Source organism: Vigna unguiculata, chromosome 1 (assembly GCF_037176805.1).
Source record: "Vigna unguiculata cultivar grain cowpea cultivar isolate G323 ecotype 2 chromosome 1, ASM3717680v1, whole genome shotgun sequence".
Lineage (NCBI taxonomy): Eukaryota > Viridiplantae > Streptophyta > Magnoliopsida > Fabales > Fabaceae > Vigna > Vigna unguiculata.
Genome location: NC_140792.1, coordinates 12053868 through 12067345, shown reverse-complemented (window position 1 = coordinate 12067345; position 13478 = coordinate 12053868). Strand labels below are relative to the sequence as shown.

The 13478-nt window shown below is 41.8% G+C and overlaps 1 pseudogene; it reads right to left on the bottom strand.

Moving 5' to 3' along the window:
- Window positions 1-503: 503 nt before the first annotated feature.
- On the bottom strand, window positions 504-3128 carry LOC114188306 (pentatricopeptide repeat-containing protein At1g20230 pseudogene; annotated as a pseudogene).
- Window positions 3129-13478: the final 10350 nt, after the last annotated feature.

Below are 13478 nucleotides of genomic sequence, written 5' to 3'. Positions count from 1 at the left end.
TACTCACGTCTCGATCTTTGTTCAAAATTAGGAGTTTCAATTCTTTTTTGTTTTTACTTTATAAAGTGCAACATAGAGATGTTCAAGTGTACATACTGAATGTGTTAGGTAAAATTCAACTCTTGAGATTGCTCTTGACTTTAATTAATTATTATTACAAAACAGAGTGATCTTGTGAATTGTGTTTTTTGAAATTTTAAATGGAATCCAGAAAACACTAAATTCATTCTTTGTTTATTTTTGTTTTTTTCTGTTTGATTGAGAACTAATTTTTCATTTTGTGATGATTTCAACCATAGTAGGTATAGATATTGGTACCTTTAACAACTTGCAATTTGCTGAGGATTAACACTGTACATCGATTCACTTCGTAATATTTGGTTATCATTCGCAGATTCCAATATTTACCAAACCCATGGTATGAATACATTTAATTCGTTGTGTCCATGCATCAAATGTACCCACTTGCCATTTTTTTCATTTTAGCAAAAAGTGGAAGGGTATTTCAAAATAAATAATTTCATGAATTTTGTCACCATGCTTTTCTTTACACTGATTTTGTACAAACGAATTTCTTGTTTGCCATATCTAAGTACGATGAAAGTTGTATATCAACTGAAAGCAAACAAAAAAATGATAAATCTACTTATATTCATTCAGTCTATTCTACTCTATCCATATATATCTGAAGCAATCAGCATATTTTTGTCACAAAATACGGAGAATAATCAAAAAAAGGTCCTCTGATATTGTTTTAACTGCATGATGAATGCACAGTGCAAGCACCCTCATCGAGGCATTTTCTTGAGAGGAATTTTTTGCTAAGAATCTGACATTGGTATATTGGCTGACCAAACCCCTGTTGAACCTAAAAAAATTTAAAGATCATATCCAACAAGTCCTGACAAGAGCAACAGCCTGATTCAAATAATCACCACAAGTCTTGACAAGAACAATTTCCATTTCTGAAATGATGAAACCTCAAGGAGTCTCGAACGATGATTGTCACGCCAACAATTTTAGAAATGTACTTAATGACATTGTGACAGTCACCACAAATTCTCAAATTCTTGAAAACCCGAAGAGATGACTGTCCATTCAAATTAAGAATCCCAAATGCAACAGCGAGCCTCTCACTGTGGCTGCAAAGACTCGCAGCTTTTTCCTCTTGGTCAACATCTTGCAGAGCATAATCAGTGTCAGGCTTATATCCAGCCAATTTCATTTTCTCATCTAACTCATTCAAAAAGTTGTAGATTTTATCACTCTCCATGTTATTTTTATCTCCAACAACAAAAGTGTAAACTCTATTTCCCACTTGAAGCCAACTACAGCCTGGAGTTTTTGTAACTCCTCTCTCTTTCATCAATATTCTCGCTTTTGATGCCTCACTCCACAATTTGGCTGAGACAAAGATGTTGAATAATGAAACATAATTTCCAGGGTTGTTGGGTTCAATCTCAAATAATTTATTGGCTGAAACTCTTGCCAACTCCACATTCTTATAAACTCTACAAGCACCAAGAAGTGCTCCCCAAGCACTCGCAGTTGGCTCCATAGGCATTCGCTGTATAAACTCGTATGCCTCATCAAGCCGACCAGCACGGCTGAAGACATCAACCATGCATGCATAGTGATTAGCATCAGGTTGGACTTGATGATCCCTACCCATTGAATTAAAGATCTGGAGTCCTTCCTCTACCAGCCTTGAGTGGCTACAACCAGACAGAACACCAGTAAAAGTAACAGAATTGGGCTTCATCCCTGACTGAAGCATGCTCTCAAACAGCAAAAGCACTTCTTTTCCATTTCCATGCATTGCATTGGCAATTATCATCGTGTTCCAAGCAACAACATCTTTTCTGTGCATCATATCAAACACATTCCTTGAAAGATTCAAGTCACCACATTTAGCATACATGTATACCACAGCCGTCATGGTTGTCAAGTCCCAAACTAACCAATGCCTAAAGACATAGCAATGTACCTCCTTGCCCATCCTCAAGCTTTCTAAAAAAGAGCAAGCCGGTAAGAAACTACTAATTGTAATTTGATTAGGTTTAAATCCCATATTTTGCATCTTCCTAAGCATCTCCACTGCCTCCTCTATTTGCCCATTTTCCATGCAACCCCCAATAACAGCATTCCATGTAGCTTCGTCTGCTTTGACTCCTTTGCTCCTCATTTGGGAAAACAGGGCAAGACCCTTCTCATATTCTTTGTTTGTGAAGTATGCCGATAAAACTCCATTCCAAGACACAACATCTCGATAAGACATCAAATCGAAAACTAGTCTAGCCGGTTTAACACTCAAACATCTAGCATACATGTTCACAAGAGCACTGCAGACATACACATTTTCCATCATCTCATGTCTCGTTGCAAATCCATGAATAGCCCTTCCAGACTTCAGATCTTTCAATTCGGAGCACGCAGGCAAAATGCTAGACACTGTCACTGAATTAGGCTTCACCCCATTCCGTCCCATTTCGTGAAAAACAGCTAGGCCTTGTCTGGGCAATCCACAATTGACATAGCATGACGACATGGAGGTCCAAGAAACCACATCTTTCACAACCAAATCATCAAAAACCCGTCTTGCACCTTCAGTGCATTTACACTTCCCATAGGCATGAATCAATGCATTTCCCAAGAAAACATCAGAAATCATCCCACATCGAATGGCATCATCATGAACCTCCTTGACTCTCAAGACATCACCAGAGGCACCAGAGGCTTTGGCAACAGCCAGATACACAGTGTTCTGGGGTTTGATCCCACGTGCCCGTAGCGAAGCATAGAGCCTTAAAGCCTCATGTGGAAGTCCATGACTAGTGAGAGCTGAAATTAATGCGTAACAAGTGGTGGGGTCTGGTTGAGGAATATTATCAAACAGTTGTTGGGCACGTCTAAAATCACCGACATTCAAAGCTGCCCTGACAAGACTGTGACCCAAGTGAGATGGGAGATTACTGGGCACAGAGGGAGCCACCTTTGTTGAAGGTGGCTGCTTCCACAAGGAAGAGGATTATGTGTTTTTGGAGAGTGAGAACTGACAAAGCTAGCAAAAGAGAGCCAAAAACTACAACTACACACTTGATACAGTCACACTCTTCATTTCATTCATTTGGATCCATTTTTTGTATTCGGATTCAGCTCTATCGGGTCGGGTAAATTTTAATGTTTATAATATTCTTCAATTATTAAGCTCCGTTTCTTTCTTTCGAAATTGCTTTTTGTTAAAAGAATGTCCAGACAAAAAAGGTTAAGAGGACGGTTATTTTTAAAATAAATAAATATAAATACATGAAGTTGAGAATACTCTAATTAATTTGGTCATTAAAATACAGCATATATTTTTTTTCGTATATAATTATGAAGTTAAATATAAAAAGAATAAGCTAATAATTTTTCGTATGTTAAAATTGTGACATCCCATTTAAATAGAGCAATCTACTAAATAAAACATCGCATAATTTATGGAATAGAAGAGTTATCAGATGAAACAGTACACATAAGGATCTACCATTACAGTCATCCAAGAAGTACTTAAAGAAAATGAGACATATCTATCACACATGCCTCTAACAAAACATGCACCACAGGGGTTCAGCAGTACACAAAACAAAACCTCTAGAGTTAGAAAAACCAAAAGGCATTAATGCCATAAAAATGCTCCCCAAGAGCCAGAGCTGACAAGACCCTCTACGCCGCACCACTGTTACCATCAGGTCCACCTTCAACGTGCTTCCCATCTACTCCCACCAACAGGGTGATCATCGCAAAGAGAAAACGAAACAGGAACATAAACAAAATAAAAGGGTAAGCTAGAGTGAAAATATTCTTTAATAATTTATAGAGCATATACAAGGCAAAGCAAAGCAAACTATTAACATGTAACTAGGAAACACTCAGAATCATGTGAGGACCATTAAATGCAGTTACTATGACTCGATATCCGGATCATACACTTGATATAGAATTCTAAAGGAAGTACACGCCTGTGCTGGTTTCTAAACTCTGCAAAGTCTAGACGCAGGGGGTTATCACCCAACCACACACAGGGTTAATCCTCTATTGTCTCGGGCCCAAACTGTCCCAAGACAAGGACCTCCTGCCACTCTCACCACATAACCCATTCTGCTCTACGTGAGCGTGAATGCTTATTAGAGTTCAGGATACCCTCCTTTATCTAGACATCTCCTATATCAAGGTATACACTAGAGATGCATCTCTCTCTCTCTCTCTCTCTCTCTCTCTCTCTCTCTCTATATATATATATATATATATATATATATATATATATATATCACTAGGGGTTTCCCATGAAACTCCCTCACCAATACATTTCACATGCCTATCCATCACCCAATTCTCATGAAATTCCACCAGCAAGCATATCATGTTTCACATTACATACTTATCACATGCATCCCAATGTTCACTCAAATGAAATCATAGCTTATCACACAACAACACTTTCATTCCAGTCCCATTCAAGCATACATACTAAGCATGGCCACATACTATGAGCAAAGAAAATAATTAACACAGTATGGAGTCACATCAGCCAACACAACAGCCCCTGTCACTAATTCTCGCCCAAACTGAAGGTCCTCGCCCAGGCGTAATGGTTACCCTCGCTCAGACGACCCCTTCTCGCCTAGGCGAGAGTTCAACAGTGGCCACTGCAAGAATTTCATCGAATTCTCGCTCAGGCGACAGCGTCTCACTTAGGCGAGACTGTGCCTCGCTCAAAAACAATGCCAGTCGCCTAGGAGGCGACCACTCGAGGTGAAATTCAGGGGTGAGTCCCTGCTATTCTCGCTTAGGCGAGGGCTACCCGCTTGGGCAAGATTAGCAGGTTTCTCACCGTCTAGCATATGCATTTTCTCATTCAATCAAACACACACACCCAATAACCAACTTCATACATCTGACAACAAGGTTCAAGCACCAAAGACACAAGAGCAATCCAGTAATACATGAAATACTTTAAAGAAAATGAAAACCCCAACTTCCCTTACCTTTTTGGACACTAAAAGAAACAAGCCCACAACTAAGGAGGACTAGAGCTTCAGGAACTACAGTAGCGAGCTGCAACACGAAAACTGGACAACACATGGCATAAAGTTAAACCCTACGCCAACCCATGTATTCAAACAGTGAGGAATAAGAGGGAAGTGCTTGGAGACCCTAAGAGTTACTTACTTGAAAACGAAAGGATTCCAGCTAGCTCAAGGAGAAAGTCCATTGTGCCCTAGCAGAGTTCTCAAGTATCAGCAGAGAGAGATGGAAGAGGAACTGATTTTTTCTGAAAAGGTGAAAAGTGAGAGTGTGAGAGCTAGGCAGGGGTTGGGGTCCTTTCCATGGGCTGGCCTTGGGTCTGCGAAAAGGCCAGGCCCAAACTCGTAAGAGCTGAAAAGAAATGGGGCTTACAATCTCCCCAACAATAGAATTTTTCATCCTCGAAAAGGAAACTTACCAGAAAAGGTGTGGATATGAACTCCTCATGTTCTCCTCTAGCTCCCATGTAGAGTCACCTGTCCTCCGATCCCAGATGACCTTAACAAGACGAGTGGCTCTCCTTTTTCGTTCCTTGACTTGGCGATCCTCTATTGCCACGGGTTGTACCACTACTCGGAGATCCTCCCTGACTTGCACATCCTCCGCCTCCAACACGTGTGATGGGTCAAAAACATACTTTCGTAGTTGTGAGACATGAAAAACCGGGTGGAGGTTAGCCAACTGGGGTGGCAGAGCAATCTCGTATGCTACAGGTCCTATCCTCCTCAAGATCTGATATGGACCTAAAAACTTGGGAGACAGCTTCTTGGAGCGGATAGCCTTTCCCACGCTGGTGGTTCGGGTCACCCTCAAGAACACATGCTCCCCAGCTTCAAACTCCAGGGGCCTTCTCCTCCAATCTGCATAAGCTTTTTGGCGACTTTGTGATGCCTGCAGTCTATCTCTCACCATAAACACCTTCTCTGAGGTTTGCTACAACAACTCTGGCCCTACTAAAACTGATTCTCCATCCTGGTACCAACATAAGGGAGTTCTATACCTCCTCCTATACAAAGCCTCATAAGGCGCCATCCCTATACTCGTCTGGTAACTGTTGTTATAGGTGAACTCCACCAGCGGCAACACCTCATCCCAACTACCAAGATGATCCAGGATGCACGTCCTCAACAAGTCCTCCAAGGACTGAATCACCCTCTCTGACTAGCCATCCGTCTGAGGATGATAAGCAGAACTCATCCTTAGCCTACTACCCATAGCCTCCTGCAGCGTCTGCCAGAACCTTGAAGTGAACCGGGGGTCTCTGTCAAACACTATGCTACTGGGTACTCCATGAAGTCTCACTATCTCTCGAACGTAGAGCTGGGCCAACTTGGCCATAGACATTCGGAGATTCACTGCCAAAAAGTGAGCACTTTTTGTCAAACGATCCACCACCACCCATATAGCATCATGTCCTCTCACGGTGCGAGGCAAGTGGGTAACAAAATCCATAGTTATGTTATCCCACTTCCACACCGGAATATCCAAGGGCTGGAGCGTTCTACCAGGTTTCTGATGCTCCACCTTAGCCTTTTGACAAGTTAAACAGGCTGTTACAAACTGTGCAACTTCCTTCTTCATGCCTTGCCACCAAAAGTTCTCCTTGAGGTCTTGGTACATCTTAGTCATGCCAGGATGCAAACTAAGACGACTCTTGTGTCCCTCCTCAAGAACCAATCTCCTCATATCAGCATTATCTGGCACACAGACTCTGCCTCTGAACCTCAACACACCGTCACTACCCAAGGCAAACTCCTTGGCCTGTTCCGATCCCACCAGCTCTTTCACCCTCTGTAAGCTAGCATCCTCTGCTTGCTTCTCCTTTATCAATCTTAGGAAGTCACTAGATATAACCAAAGTGCTACACCTAATGAATTCTGGCTCCAACTCGAACTGTAGCTTCATGTCTCTGAAGCTCTCAAGCAACTCCATTTCTTTTATCATCAAGTGTGCCACATGCATTGTCTTCCTACTCAATGCGTCTGCCACCACATTCGCCTTCCCTGGGTGGTAGAGAAGTTCAAAGTCATAGTCCTTTAGGAACTCTATCCACTGCCTCTGCCTCATATTCAACTCTTTTTGATCAAAGAGGTACTTCAAGCTCTTATGGTCGCTAAACACCCAGAACTGCACAACGTAAAGATAGTGCCTCCAAATCTTCAAAGCAAAAACTAGTGCCGCTAGCTCTAAATCATGAGTAGGGTAGTTCTTCTCATGAACCTTCAACTGCCTTGAAGCATAAGCCACCACCTTCCTCTCTTGCATCAAGAAACACCCAAGGCCCTGTTGAGAGGCATCGCAGTAAACCTCAAAGGGTTTACTCACATCCGGAATTACCAATACCGGAGCACTCGTCAGCCTCTGCTTAAGCTCCCTGAAGCTCTCCTCACACCTATCAGTTCATGCAAAAGGGTGGTCCTTCCTGGTTAGCTGAGTCAGGGGTGCTACTATCTTGGAGAACCCCTCTATAAACCTCCTGTAGTAGCCAGCTAGACCCACGAAGCTCTGAATCTTCGTCACGGATTTGGGACATTCCCACTGTATCACTGCCTCCACCTTAGCTGGATCCACAACTATACCTTGAGTCGATATCACGTGCCCCAAGAACTACACCTCCCTCATCCAGAAGTCACACTTCGACAACTTGGCAAACAGTTGCTTCTCCCTCAAGATACCAAGCATTATCCTCAGGTGCTCGACATGTTCCTCATGCGTCCTGGAGTAAATGAGTATGTCGTCTATAAAGACCACGACAAACTTATCCAGAAACGGACAAAAGATCCTGTTCATGTAATCCATGAACAAAGCTGGAGCATTTGTCACACCAAATGGCATAACCACATACTCATAATGCCCGTATCTGGATCTAAAGGCAGTCTTCTGGATATCCTCTGCCTTCACCAAGATCTGGTGGTAACCCGACCGGAGATCAATCTTGGAGAATATCGACGCTCCATATAGCTGATCCATCAAATCATCTATTCTTGGCAAGGGATACTTGTTTTTTATGGTCAGCTTGTTCAATTGACGGTAGTCCACACACAATCTTGAACCGCCATCCTTCTTCTTGACTAGTAACACTGGAGCTCCCCATGGTGAAGCATTAGGTCGTATGAATTGTTTTTCAAGCAACTCTTCAATTTGCTTCTTCAATTCTACCAACTTTGCAGGAGCCATGCGGTAAGGAGCTATCGACACGGGACCCGCTCCTGGTACCAGATCAATGGAGAACTCTACTTCTCTCTTTGGGGGTAAACCTGGTACCTCTCCAGGGAACACATCCTCAAACTCTCGCACGACGGAAATTACCGTTATTCTCCCGTCTTTCTCCACCTCCAACTGAGCATAGATCAAGAAACACTGAGTACCCTCCTTAATCTCTTTTAAAATACCCTGAGAAGACAACAACTTCTTCTCCCGACAATCAATGAGAACACGATTGGCAAAGAGCCAATCCATTCCCAAGATCACGTCTAAGCCTTGTAGAGGTAGGCAGATCAAGTTCACTTTAGACATGCGCCCCTCTACTTCCACTGAACATCTAGTACACACAGAAGACGTTCTGACTAACCCAGATGCCGGCGTAGACACTACAAGATCAAATTGTAACTCACTAACCGGCAGACCCAACTCATGCACACAAGACTCTAACACAAAAGAGTGTGTCGCTCCAGAATCAAACAACACACATCGAGGTTTTCCCGCAATCAAGCAACATCCAACAACAAGATTACCTGAGCCTGTCGCCTTCGCCCTGGTCATAGATACTCTCGGCCTGCCGCTTGGGGCCTGCTACCCCCTCTCCCCTAACGAGTCTGAGCTGGAGCCTGCACCGGGGACCTCACTACAGTCCCTCTAGAGGAGGGGCAGTCCTTAATCAAGTGCCTCGTCTTCCCACAACCATGGCATCTCCGCGTGCTTGTCAATTGCGGGCATGCACTCCTCAGATGTGGTCCGTTGCACTGATAGCATCTAGAAACCGATGACTACTGTGGGGTGAATCCTCTGGCCACCTGAGGTTGCAGCCTAGAATAGGGTTTCTTCCTTTCTTCCACCCTAAGTCGGGACCCAGATGATCCACTAGCCTTCTACTGTTGCTGAACCTACTGAGTCTCTATCTCAGCCTTCATCTGCTCCATAACACGAGCTCTCTCCACCAAAGCTACAAAGTCTTTGATGGAAAGTGGTGCCACCATCAACCTGATATCTCCACGTAACCCATTTTCAAACTTTCTGCAGCGTCACTCCTCATCTAGCGACATGGTGTAGAAGCGTCCCAGATGCTTGAATCTCTCTGCATACTCTGCTACAGATTTATCCCCCTGTACCAGCTGGAGGAATTCCACCTCTTTAGTGTATCTCACGCTATCAGGGAAATATTCTAACAAGAACTTCCTCTTGAAGGCCTCCCAAGTGACCTCCTCAAGCCTCTCCTCCATAACCAGCCTCATACTGGCTCACCAATGCTCAACATCTCCTGTGAGCATATAGACTGTGAAAGCAAGCCTGCTCTCATTGGGGCATCTCTTGGCATTGAAGATGCGCTCCATGTCTTTCATCCACTGGTCCGCCTGGTCGGGACTCGTCTTGCCATCAAACTTGGCAGGTTAGTGCTTCAAGAAATCCTCCAAACTACATTCAGGGGGTGGAGGTTGGGGATGAGGACCATACATCTGAGCACCAGCAGCATTCTCCCCTAACTGGCGGAGAGAATCCATGTGCTGCCTTTAGGCATCATCAGCAGCCTGCCTAGCAGCCTCCATCTGCTGCATCACCAGGTGTTGCTGCTCCAGGGAGGCCTCTTGGCGTTGCATCGCCGCCTCATGTTGTTGCAACATGGCGTTGCTCTGTTGCGTCAAGGCTGCAGCCATAGCCTCGATCGCCCTAGCAAGATCTTGTCCGTCGTTCTGAGGGGGTGGAGGAGGAGTTATACGAGGGGGTGCCATAACACTGGACACATAGAAAGAACCATTAGAAACTTGGTTAGACTAGAAACTCATTTGAACACGACAAGAAAGGCACTACGAAAGCTAAGCAAACACATAGCCCACAGACACTAAGGAACGAAGGCTCTGATACCATAAAAATATGACATCCCATTTAAATAGAGCAATCTACTAAATAAAACATCGCATAATTTATGGAATAGAAGAGTTATCAGATGAAACAGTACATATAAGGATTTACCATTACAATCATCCAAGAAGTACTTAAAGAAAATGAGGCATATCTATCACACATACCTCTAACAAAACATGCACCACAGGGGTTCAGCAGTACACAAAACAAAACCTTTAGAGCTAGGAAAAACAAAAGGCACTGATGCCATAAAAATTCTCCCCAAGAGCCAGAGGTGACAGGACCCTCTACGCCGCACCACTATTACCATCAGGTCCACCTTCAACGTGTTTCCCATCTGCTCCCATCAACAGGGTGATCATCGCAAAGAGAAAACGAAACAGGAAGATAAACAAAATAAAAGGGTAAGCTAGAGTGAAAATATTCTTTAACAATTTATAGAGCATATATAAGGCAAAGCAAAGCAAACTATTAACATATAATTAGGAAACACTCAGAATCATGTGAGGACCATCAAATGCAGTTACTATGACTCGATATCCGGATCATACACTTGATATAGAATTCTAAAGGAAGTATGCGCCTGTGCTGGTTTCTAAACTCTACATAGTCTAGACGCAGGGGGTTATCACCCAACCACATACAGAGTTAATCCTCTATTGTCTCGGGCCCAAACTATCCCAAGACAAGGACCTCCTGCCACTCTCACCACATAACCCATTCTGCTCTACGTGAGCCTGAATGCTTATTAGAGTTCAGGATACCCTCATTTATCTAGACATCTCCTATATCAAGGTATACACTAGGCATGCATATATATATATATATATATATATATATATATATATATATATATATATATATATATATATATATATATATATATATATATATATATATATATATATATATACACACACATATCACTAGGGGTTTCCCATGAAACTCCCTCACCAATACTCATGAAATTCCACCAGCCAGCATATCATGTTTCACATTACATACTTATGACATGCATCCCAATGTTCAATCAAATGAAATCATAGCTTATCACACAACAACACTTTCATTCCAGTCCCATTCAAGCATACATACTAAGCATGGCCACATACTATGAGCAAAGAAAATAATTAACACAGTATGGAGTCACATCAGCCAACACAACAGCCTCTGTCACGAATTCTCGCCCAAACTGAAGGTCCTCGCCCAGGCATAAGGGTTACTCTCGCTCAGGCGACCCCTTCTCGCCTAGGCGAGAGTTCAACAGTGGCCACTGCAAGAATTTCATCGAATTCTCGCTCAGGCGACAGCGTCTCACTTAGGCGAGACTGTACCTCGCTCAAAAACAATGCCAGTCGCCTAGGCTACCACTCGAGGTGAAATTCAGGGGTGAGTCCTTGTTATTCTCGCTTAGGCGAGGGCTACCCGCTTGGGCGAGATTTGCAGTTTTCTCACCTGTTAGCACATGCATTTTCTCATTCAATCAAACACACACACCCAACAACCAACTTCATACATCCGACAACAAGGTTCAAGCACCAAAGACACAAGAGCAGTCCAGTAATACACGAAATACTTTAAAGAAAATGAAAACCTCAGCTTCCCTTACCTTTTTGGACGCTAAAAGAAACAAGCCCACAACTAAGGAGGACTAGAGCTTCAAGAACTACAGTAGCGAGCTGCAACACGAAAACTGGGACAACACATGGCATAAAGTTAAACCCTACGCCAACCCATGTATCCAAATAGTGAGGAATAAGAGGGAAGTGCTTGGAGACCCTAAGAGTTACTTACTTGAAAACGAAAGGATTCCAGCTAGCTCAAGGAGAAAGTTCACTGTGCCCTAGCAGAGTTCTCAAGTCTCAGCAGAGAGAGATGGAAGAGGAACTGATTTTTCTGAAAAGGTGAAAAGTGAGAGTGTGAGAGCTAGGCAGGGGTTGGAGTCCTTTCCATGGGCTGACCTTGGGCTTGCGAAAAGGCCAGACCCAAATTCGTAAGAGCTGAAAAGAAATGGGACTTATAAAAATGATAATTTTAAAATTAATAAAAGTTGAAATTGATTGGATTCAATTTTTTTAAGTTGTCTAAAATTTCACATTTGACATTTGCAAATGAAAAATAAAATAAATAAATGTTAAAAAGGTTAACTATTTTATTAGAAGAAAAAAAAAGTTAAATTAAAAAAGACACACCTAATACAACATTAGTAAATAATGTGTTGATTTCTGTTAAAAAAAATAATTATACAAGTCTCCAAGTCTATTTAACTTGCTTTAAATTATTAATTTTCTAAAACCAACATCTAAATAAAAACAGAGAATGAATTTTAATTAAAAGTTAACTTAACATAATCTAAAATGAGCTTTAAAAAATTTATATCGACTAGTCAGTCTTTGAAAAATATTATATTTAATGAATATAACAAATAAAAAAACTGATTATTTAAAGAAATAAGTTTTTTAAAGACTTTTGTCAAGAATTATCATTTTAAGTAACATTAATCCAACTAAAAATTAACTTTACTAAACTAATAGTTCTAATAAATTTTTTTTAATTTAAAAGCTTAATAACTGGTTGTAAAATAATACTATGACTTAGAGACTATATTGTGTAAGGCTCATGATATATCTATTTCAAAGATGATCTTGATACCTCTAGTTCAAGATGATCCTGATATATTTAGGCCAAAATAATTCTGACACATTTGGATCAGGACAACCTACCAATTGTGTAAAGTCTAATACATCTAGGTCAAGATGTTCATGACACGTTTGGACAACCTTCATAGTGCAACAGCAACAAAAACGATACTTATCACACAGAGTGAGTACATCTCGGCCTAAGAGCGAGTACATCTCGACCTAGCCTAAGAGAGGTATATCAAATAGCATGTAATAACTATAGTAATTACAATAACGCATTAACTTAGGACATTGCAATAGTTACAATGAGACATTCATTAGCATTTATAGAAGAATAAGAAGAATCTCTGTGTTACTCGAGGTAACTAGCAAAAAAACAAGTATATAAAGGTAATTCAAGCTATAGGTAAAATCTATGTAAACTCAATCTTGTGCTTGTTATGCTTGCATACTATGCTTCACCTAACTTGAGCGTCAGAGCATTTGTAGGTACTTGCTCCCCATGGTGCATTATATCAAACTTGGCGAGAATCCAAGCATTACTCGAGGTAATTAGTAAAAGACAAGTGTATAAAGGTAAAATTTATGTAAACTCAATCTTGTGCTTGTTATACTTGCATATTTCGCTTCAATTGACTTGAGTGTCAGATCACTTGCAGGTACCAACTCCCCGTGGTGTATTATATTAGA